General features: G+C 34.5%; 1 pseudogene across 1 annotated transcript; it reads left to right on the forward strand.

The window, feature by feature from the left end:
• Positions 1 to 5212: 5212 nt before the first annotated feature.
• Positions 5213 to 6909, forward strand: LOC143559376 (S-adenosyl-L-methionine:benzoic acid/salicylic acid carboxyl methyltransferase 2-like; annotated as a pseudogene). The gene is made up of 4 exons (XR_013139928.1): positions 5213 to 5287; positions 5597 to 6008; positions 6231 to 6485; positions 6628 to 6909. The product of XR_013139928.1 is annotated as an S-adenosyl-L-methionine:benzoic acid/salicylic acid carboxyl methyltransferase 2-like (transcript).
• The last annotated feature ends 1493 nt before the right edge of the window (positions 6910 to 8402 follow it).

Consider the following 8402-nt stretch of genomic DNA (forward strand, 5'->3'; position numbering starts at 1 on the left):
AATGGCCAAAAGGGCGGTATGATAGGACAAAAAATGATCAAACGAGCCGTATGACTTTGTCAGTGGTCACATCAGTCATTCCTGCATTAGTCAAACACGTTACATGGGTTGTATAATTTGCATGCCATATGACCCATATGACCATATTCACATGCCATACGACCATATGATCATTTTTGCATGTTATATGGCCCACATGTCACGTCAGTGGTATCTGGATAGTGTGTTAATGTGTTAGTGGTGTTTGTTTAGCTAAGCCTCAAGTTTGAGCTTGGCTCGTGAGTTCTTTTTTCAAACTTGGGCTCAGCTCGTTTATTAATTATTAATTATATTTTATACGTTTTAAATTATTTTCTATATTTTGAGTTTTTTCTCAAAATAATTTAAAACCTTAAACAAGCCTAAGCTCGTGTAGTACCTTCAACGAGCCAAAGCTTGGCTCAAGCTCAACTGGGAACTAAAATATTAACACATAGAAGCCCAAAACAAGTAAAATTGAAAAATACACATGGATTGTTAAGCCTCAATAACTAAACAAGCTTTATTTTCGAATCGACCTCAAAAAAGCTCGCCTCTTTTCGAGTTTTTTTATCGATCCGAGCTCCAGTAGCTTGGGCTTGTAGCTCGTTCAATAAAAGCTCGAATAAAAGTAGCTAAAAAAAACTTTATTTGGAACGACATGAGCCAAGCTGGCTCATTTCTGTAACCGAGCCGAGCTCAACCCAAGCTCGGCTCTGCTCGATCTTAGGCTCATTTAACTTCAAGGTCGGGCTCGAGCCTAGCCGAGGAGCTCGAACCCACCCTAGCTTGCGAGCAGCTCGGCTCGTTTGCACCCTAAATTTCACACCAAAAAACTATTAAAAAAATTCAACTAAACCACCATTAATATCTTCAATAGCCAATCAAATTAATTGTAAAAAATTAAAAATCAACAAATAAAACCCAAATAGTAAATACAATGATTATCATATCTACCAATAAAGGAATCCAAATTATGCGATGATAAATTCAAATTATAAAAATAAAATAAAATAAAATAAAAACAAGAAATTGAAACGTACCAGTGATTATTAAACGTTGCAAATGAAGGATTTTTATATGAAAAAATGACCTTAGTTGCGGTTTAATTTCGTCTTTTTTCTTCACCCAGAAAGAATCATTGATAGATTTTGATCTTATTATTATTAATTAATATTATTGTGTTGTTGAGAATTAGGTCAAAAGATGGATTTTTTAGCAAAAAAAAGTCAATATGTTCATACATAAATAAAGACCCAACCTTTAAATGTAATGTAATGAATAGTAGACCCGTTTAGACCGACCCGGTTTGACCAGGGATCTGATAACTTGTTTCTAGCATACCCGGATGCAGAAACGATTAAAAGTATACGGTTTGGGTTTGATAGGTTCTGGTCTGGTGGGTCTGGTTCTGGCAATTCGAGACGAGATTTGTAGCGTTGAGTTTCATTTGGTCAGACCACGGTTTTCGTGATGAATAGTAGACCCGTTTTGACCTGACCTGGTTTGACCCGGGATCTAATAACTTGTTTCTAGCATACCCAGATGCGTAACCGATTAAAAGTAACGGTTTGGATTTTGATAGGTTCTGGTTTAGTGGGTACGGTTTTAGCTATTTGAAACGAGATCTGTAGCGTTGACTTTTCATCTGGTCTAACTACTATTTTGTGATGAATAGTAGACCCGTTCAAACCCGAACCGATTTGGCCTAGATACAAAACATATTTACAGTATACGATTTGAGTTTTGATAGGGTCTGGTGGTCTGATTTCGACAATTTGAAGCAATATCTAAAACGTTGACTTTCATCTAGTCAAACTACAGTTTTCGTGAGGAATATATTGGTTTTTGATTTGGGTTGTCTTTGTTAGTCATTCATTTAACGGTTCATAATGTGTGATTTGAGCGACACAGTTTATGCAGATCATCTAAGTGAATCAATATTTATTAACAATTCAATACATCGATACATATATATATATATATCACGTGTGTGGGCGCTCGATAGTTAGGGGAGATATTTAGGCTACATGCTGATAGTGGTCTTCTCCTATTAAAACTAGATTGTTTATTTAATTTAAATTGCAATAGGATTTTGCGGGTCTTACTTCAAACCCGCTTCTAGAAACGGGCTGGTACCGTGGGTTCGGAGGTGATGCGTTTTACGAGTCTGTTTTCTGCTGATGCCTAGTTTTAGTTACACTAGCAAGCCTAGTGTGTTTAAAAAGGTTAGGAAGACCTTTTAGCCATTGGATTAGATTAATAAGTGATTAAGATGAAAACAATGACATGATGTGTTTTTACACAATTTAAGAAATGACTCACTTTAAAAAATAAAGCTCACTTCATAATCGGTTCCTTTTTGTAACAAACAAAAACACCATTTTTAGAATATTACTAAATAAATAAATAAATAAAAAGACACTACACAAAACTTATTAACTAAAACACATTTTAGAAACAAAGCACCATATTAGCTTTGTCTATTATTTTAATAAAATAAACCAAAGTGAATATATATGAACTAAAACACCATGTATTATAAAATATATTAACTAAAACTTGATCATTGTTTGCTTAAAAATAAAACACAACGGGATCACAGGGTAACGATAGGTTGTTTACGTAATCTATAACTGTGTAATGAAAATTGGAATGAATGGGAGAATGAAAATATAATATGATTAAGAAAAAAAAATAAACATTAACATTCCATTACCTTATTTGATTACCTGTGAACACATAATAAATCATTATTTTTTATTTGTTTAGCATCTAACCAAAAAAAAAATGCATGAACAGAATCCGAATATGATGGTGTCATGGTGATGACTAATGGTGGTTGACTGATTGAGTATTTGAACTAATTACCTTAAGAAAATAGCATGACTCTAGAATCCTATTTGGCTATTTCTAATAACAAATCATCACATGTTACTCGAATCCTTAACTAGACTCCAACCATGACCATGATATGGTTTATTATATTAATCCATGTGAGTGTAATTTCATAATTCTCATATGTTTAGTTTAGTTTAAGAAAGTAAACACCATACACTCTAATTTTATATCACACATTATTGTTACTACTTGATCTTCTAGTACTTAGAAAAACCTTTTGTGAATCACATGTATATTTATTAGACAATAGTCACTATCAAAAATCATGTATGGGCAAGATGAGCAATAATCGACCAGTTAACCGAACTGTTTCGAAAACCGACGAAACTAACCGAAAATCAGTTATCGTTTTTTTTTGTCACCGATTAACTCGAACCATTGGCATTTTCATATTTTTATAGCTTTTATACCTCCATTTTATGTATTTTATTTTTTATATTATCAGTTCGTGCATTTATACACCCGTTTCATTTATCTATATCTACATTTCATCGTTTTTATATAACACATCAATTTTATGTATTCCTAAATCATAAGTAAATAATTTAGCCCAAATATGATTTTGGTTATTAGTCGAACCCAAAATCGAAATTAACCAAATAAACCAAACCGATTAACCAAAAATCAATTAGGAATTAACTATTTAAACTAAAATTTTAAATGGTTTGATAATATGTATCAGCAGATCATCATAAAAAAACCATAATTCACAGTGATTGCCAATGGATAGTAAAATTCATTTTTTTTCAGTGGTCGGTGTGGGTAAAACTCTTGCCACTAAAAATCATTTTTTTTAGTTGTTTTTGTTAATACTTTACACACTCATGATCTTCATGAACTAATTAAGTATATACTGGTTGACTGATTCTAAAATTTTTAAAAATAAAGTATCTTCATTGCCCATATATTTTGGGATTCAAAGCATGTGAATTTAATATTTTAAATCTGCAACATTACTAAAACAAAACTTGTATATAGTTTACTAGGATTTATTTTATAAATGGATAAATTAATTTGTAAAAGTTTTTGAAAATTTTTTCTAACACGTCTGGATATAAACTTTATCATAACTTGAGGTGCATTTAAAATAACGTATTTTTTGTGCCATAAAATGTCACTCATTCTGTCTCATCCATATTTTTTTTATTTGTCCAATTACAAATGTTCACTTTTAAAATTTATTAGTCAATTTCCAAGTTTACCTTTAAACACACACAACCAAGGCTAAGGGTAATGAGGCTTGGTTGAGCCCCAAGTGATCTAATCAAAACCCAACACGTAGGCGATGACATGACACTGGATCAAGCCTCTCAACCAAGCCCCATAGGGTGTAGTGGGGCTTGATTGCCCACCCCCAAGTATTTAATCCACCCACATGCTCAAAAGCTTGTTCAAGCCCCGTGGTCCGGACCACGGGGGCCGTCCGCGCCCCAGTTCACTTGGGTGGTGTAGTGGTGTGCGCGAGCCACCTAGGCTGCCACATGGATCACGCCCCCCGCCCGCCCCCCACTACCCTCAGCCTAACATTAATAATTAAACAATATTAATGGAACCAATTTTCAAAAGCATTATTGTCATTTGGTAAGTTCAGAAAACAATAATTTAATCTACCTTAAACTTATGTTTTCAAACTAAAACACTTTGTCCGGGACGGAAGAAGTAATATTTTTTATTACTTCAGATATAACTCGTTTTTTTATAAAATTTATATTAAAACATAAAAAGTAAAATAAACTACGAATTTACTGTTTAAAAATATCGGATATTTTATGTTATTATAGAACAACTAAATTTAACGTTAGATGTCAAATGAAAAAAATAAAATAAAAATGAATTCTTGTTACGTCCAAACTAACCTTGATTGGGATATTCTCATTAATAAAAGAAAAAAACAAACAAACTTTAAAAAAATTACGTGTTTTCATTACTATTTCAAACTTATAGCCATTTATTATTTATACATAAAAAATATTTTTTAACTAGTTTTTAAAGTGATGATACGTGATCAAACTAAAACATGTGGAAATAGTACTTATCTGAGTTTGGCTTACGTACAAGAGACAATAATATTAATTATGAAAAGAAAATGTAGTAAAAACATAACAAATAAAATGCTTTTCACGACCATAATGAAATATGACCAGAATAACAGGGTTTTTTTATGATTATAAAATTATTAATTGTAGTACAAGATGTGTATAAATAGAAGTAGCCCAAACTCTATAGCCATACTCAAAATTGTATCTTGTTGTAGTGTGTTTTAGTGTGCGATAAACGAGTCACTAGGAGAGATATGGATGTCAGTCAGGTGCTTCGTATGAATGGTGGCGATGGAGATTATAGCTACTCCAACAATTCGTTTTTACAGGTACCATGAATCTTATGTCGTTAAAGTTTTAAACCCGTGATTTCTCTTGCATGCTTTAAAAAAGATGTATCCCTGAAGGAACCATCAGTGATTTGTCAGTAATTATCTGTCAGAAATCCATCGGGAAAATAGTGGTGGGGTAATCTCATTTGTGATAGATTGCTGACGGATAAATTTACTGACAAATATTTTCTGTTAAGATTGATTTGTCATACATAGCTACCATTACGTATATATAATATGTGTGTGTGTGTGTTTATTATTGATGCATGAAGAAACTAATTCATAAATTTTGTTTATATGCGACAGAGAAAGGTTATATCAATGACAAAACCCATAATCGACGACGCTTTAGCAAATCTTTATTCAGATATGAATCACCCCAAAAACCAATCATGGCGGATCTTGGATGTTCATCTGGACCGAACACATTACTAGTGGCATCGGAGCTCATCAAGTCAATCGACAAGATCCGACTTAAGTTAGGAGATGATGAATTGCCTGAAATACAATTCTACTTGAATGACCTTCCACACAATATTTCAACACCATTTTTCACTACGTGTCAAAATTTCAAAAGAACCTTAGAAACCAAATGATGTCCAACTCTTCTCCAACGTGTTATGTTTCCGGTGTTCCTAGATCGTTCTATAACAGATTGTTTCCTAGAAAAAGCATTCATTTTGTCTACTCTTCATATAGTCTCATGTGGCTCTCCCAGGTATATATATATATACAGATATAAAAAGTGATAAAATTACACTCAAATAAATTAACATGGAAATTTTTTTTTATAGAAAACGTTAGTTATCAATAGTTCTTTCAAGACTCAAGTTCTTAAATAATTTAAGAGTTCTGTAATGATACTCATCATATATATATATATATACACATGTGTGTGTGTGTGAATAAACTTCTAATGGAACATTTGATAATTGAACAGGTTCCTGAAATGGTGAATACAAACAAAGGGAACATATACATGTCAACAACAAGCCCTCCAAGTGTAATAAAAGCGTACCATGAACAATTTCAAAGCGATTTTTTCACGTTTCTCAAGTGTCGTGCGGAGGAGGTGGTGAGTGGTGGGCGCATGGTTTTAACGATACTAGGGAGGCAAAGCGACGATCCTTGTAGCAAAGAATGTTGTTACGTGTGGGACCTCTTAGCCACGTCTCTAAATGATATGGTTGCTGAGGTATAAACAATGGTTTAAACTTTAAACACTGTACATAAAATTACTTAAAAAGTTATTCTTAATTTGTTGAAAGGATAAAAAAATGTGAAAAAAATATTTTATTAACCCCACGTCAAGAGTATAATATACTATCTTCCAACAGGGACTTATAGAAGAAGAGAAACTGGATTCATTCAACATTCCACAATACACTCCAAGTCCTAAAGAAGTCGAGAAAGAAGGCTCGTTCGTGATTGATCGTCTTGAGGTTTCCGAAGTGAATTGGGAAGCAAGCACATACCACAATTTTAATTTATCTGGAGAGCATGAGCAAGGATACAATATGGGAAAATGTATGAGAGCGGTCGCAGAGCCTTTGTGTAGGTTCCCAGCCGGATCTACACAGGAGTATCTCGTAACACGAGGGTGCGGAATCCCCACGTAATACGATACAAGCGTAAGAATGATAATACGTTGAACCGATAAACAAACACACGTTACAATACTAATAAACACGATTGTATTGCAACACTTCAACACGTGATATCAATAATCACCAACACACGTTCGGAAAAACTTATTTACAAGATAAGCCGAAGTGAGGTTATATAAGCCTCGACAACTTCGCCTAACATACTAGGCGAAGTTGTCATAACTTCGCTTATCTCCAAGTTCGCCTACATCCCAGGCGAACTTGTGTAAAACAATATTCAAAACCAAAACAAACAATCTAACACGATTACAGACACATACAAAACACGAGATACTGAACTACTGACATTATGCACCAACAGACTCCCCCTTGGCAGTAGCTTCATATCTCTATCTTCATTCTCGTGTCTAGTAATCCCAAAAATCTCATGTCACCCGTCTTCAAGCATGAACTCCCTGTCTTACACAGACAGAGACCACCCTCTGGTACTTCTTGGCTTCATCTTTCCATGCAGGAATATAGAATATCTTCTTATCATTTAGCACATGCAAGTCAGGTTGAGACAAATTTACCAAGTGCATGGGATCATACACTCTCAGAATTTCCTGTTCGTCTTCATCTTCCATAACCGCTTCAGCTGTTTGGCTATCAACGTACCACCACTTGAGATTCTTTAAGACATCCTTGGGCATTATCTTCATCGGCACTTCTTTCAAACACCGAATCGGCTTATATTTCATTACCATCCAAGGTTTGCCATCAGCTCTCATTCCTATTTCCTTATCTTCAACTAGCTTCTCTTTCTGAGGCTTTAACAACTCAAACTTCTTCTCTTTGACACTTTCTTTCCACACTGTCTTCCCAATTATTCTGGCCATATTGTCATCACTCCTATTAATCAATCCCAATTTAGCCAAATCCTTCACCTCACACTCAGGCAAGGTATTGAGAGATCTCAACGTCCTCTTAAAATACCGAATCCTATCAAAGCGTTTAATCACAAATAACTTTAACTGCTCATCATACAGCCAGCAAATAATACCTTTCTTTGACTCAGCATACCCCTTGATATTGTAACTCTTTTTGAACATCGTTGGGACCGCTGGCTTCTTTGTCTTAACAAACCACTGAGCGTAGCCTTCTTTCCATCTCGGTTGTTCTTCCTACTCAGACTCATCAGACACATCCATATCATGACCCACATTTACCTTGTCAACGTCTGGAATATCATGTTTTACACTATCATCCACAATCTCACTTTCTTCTATCTTACTATCAATCACAATCTGCTCTCCTATCTTTTCAATCTCCTCAATAGTTAACACATCATCGGTTAAATCATCACCATCACCCAACAGTTCCTCATCATCAACAACCACGACATTTTAACCACCTGATCCACCTGCCGTTCCAGTTGACTCCCCCTGAGATGTGGAAGTCCCAAGAGTTTGTTCAGTTCGTGGCAACTCACCACCTGCACCTTCCGATGCATTGGGATCATCGTC

The sequence above is a fragment of the Bidens hawaiensis genome, unplaced genomic scaffold, assembly GCF_021521415.1.
Source record: "Bidens hawaiensis isolate Kalapana, Puna unplaced genomic scaffold, B.hawaiensis_p1.1 tig00019814_1, whole genome shotgun sequence".
NCBI classification, from domain to species: Eukaryota; Viridiplantae; Streptophyta; class Magnoliopsida; order Asterales; family Asteraceae; genus Bidens; species Bidens hawaiensis.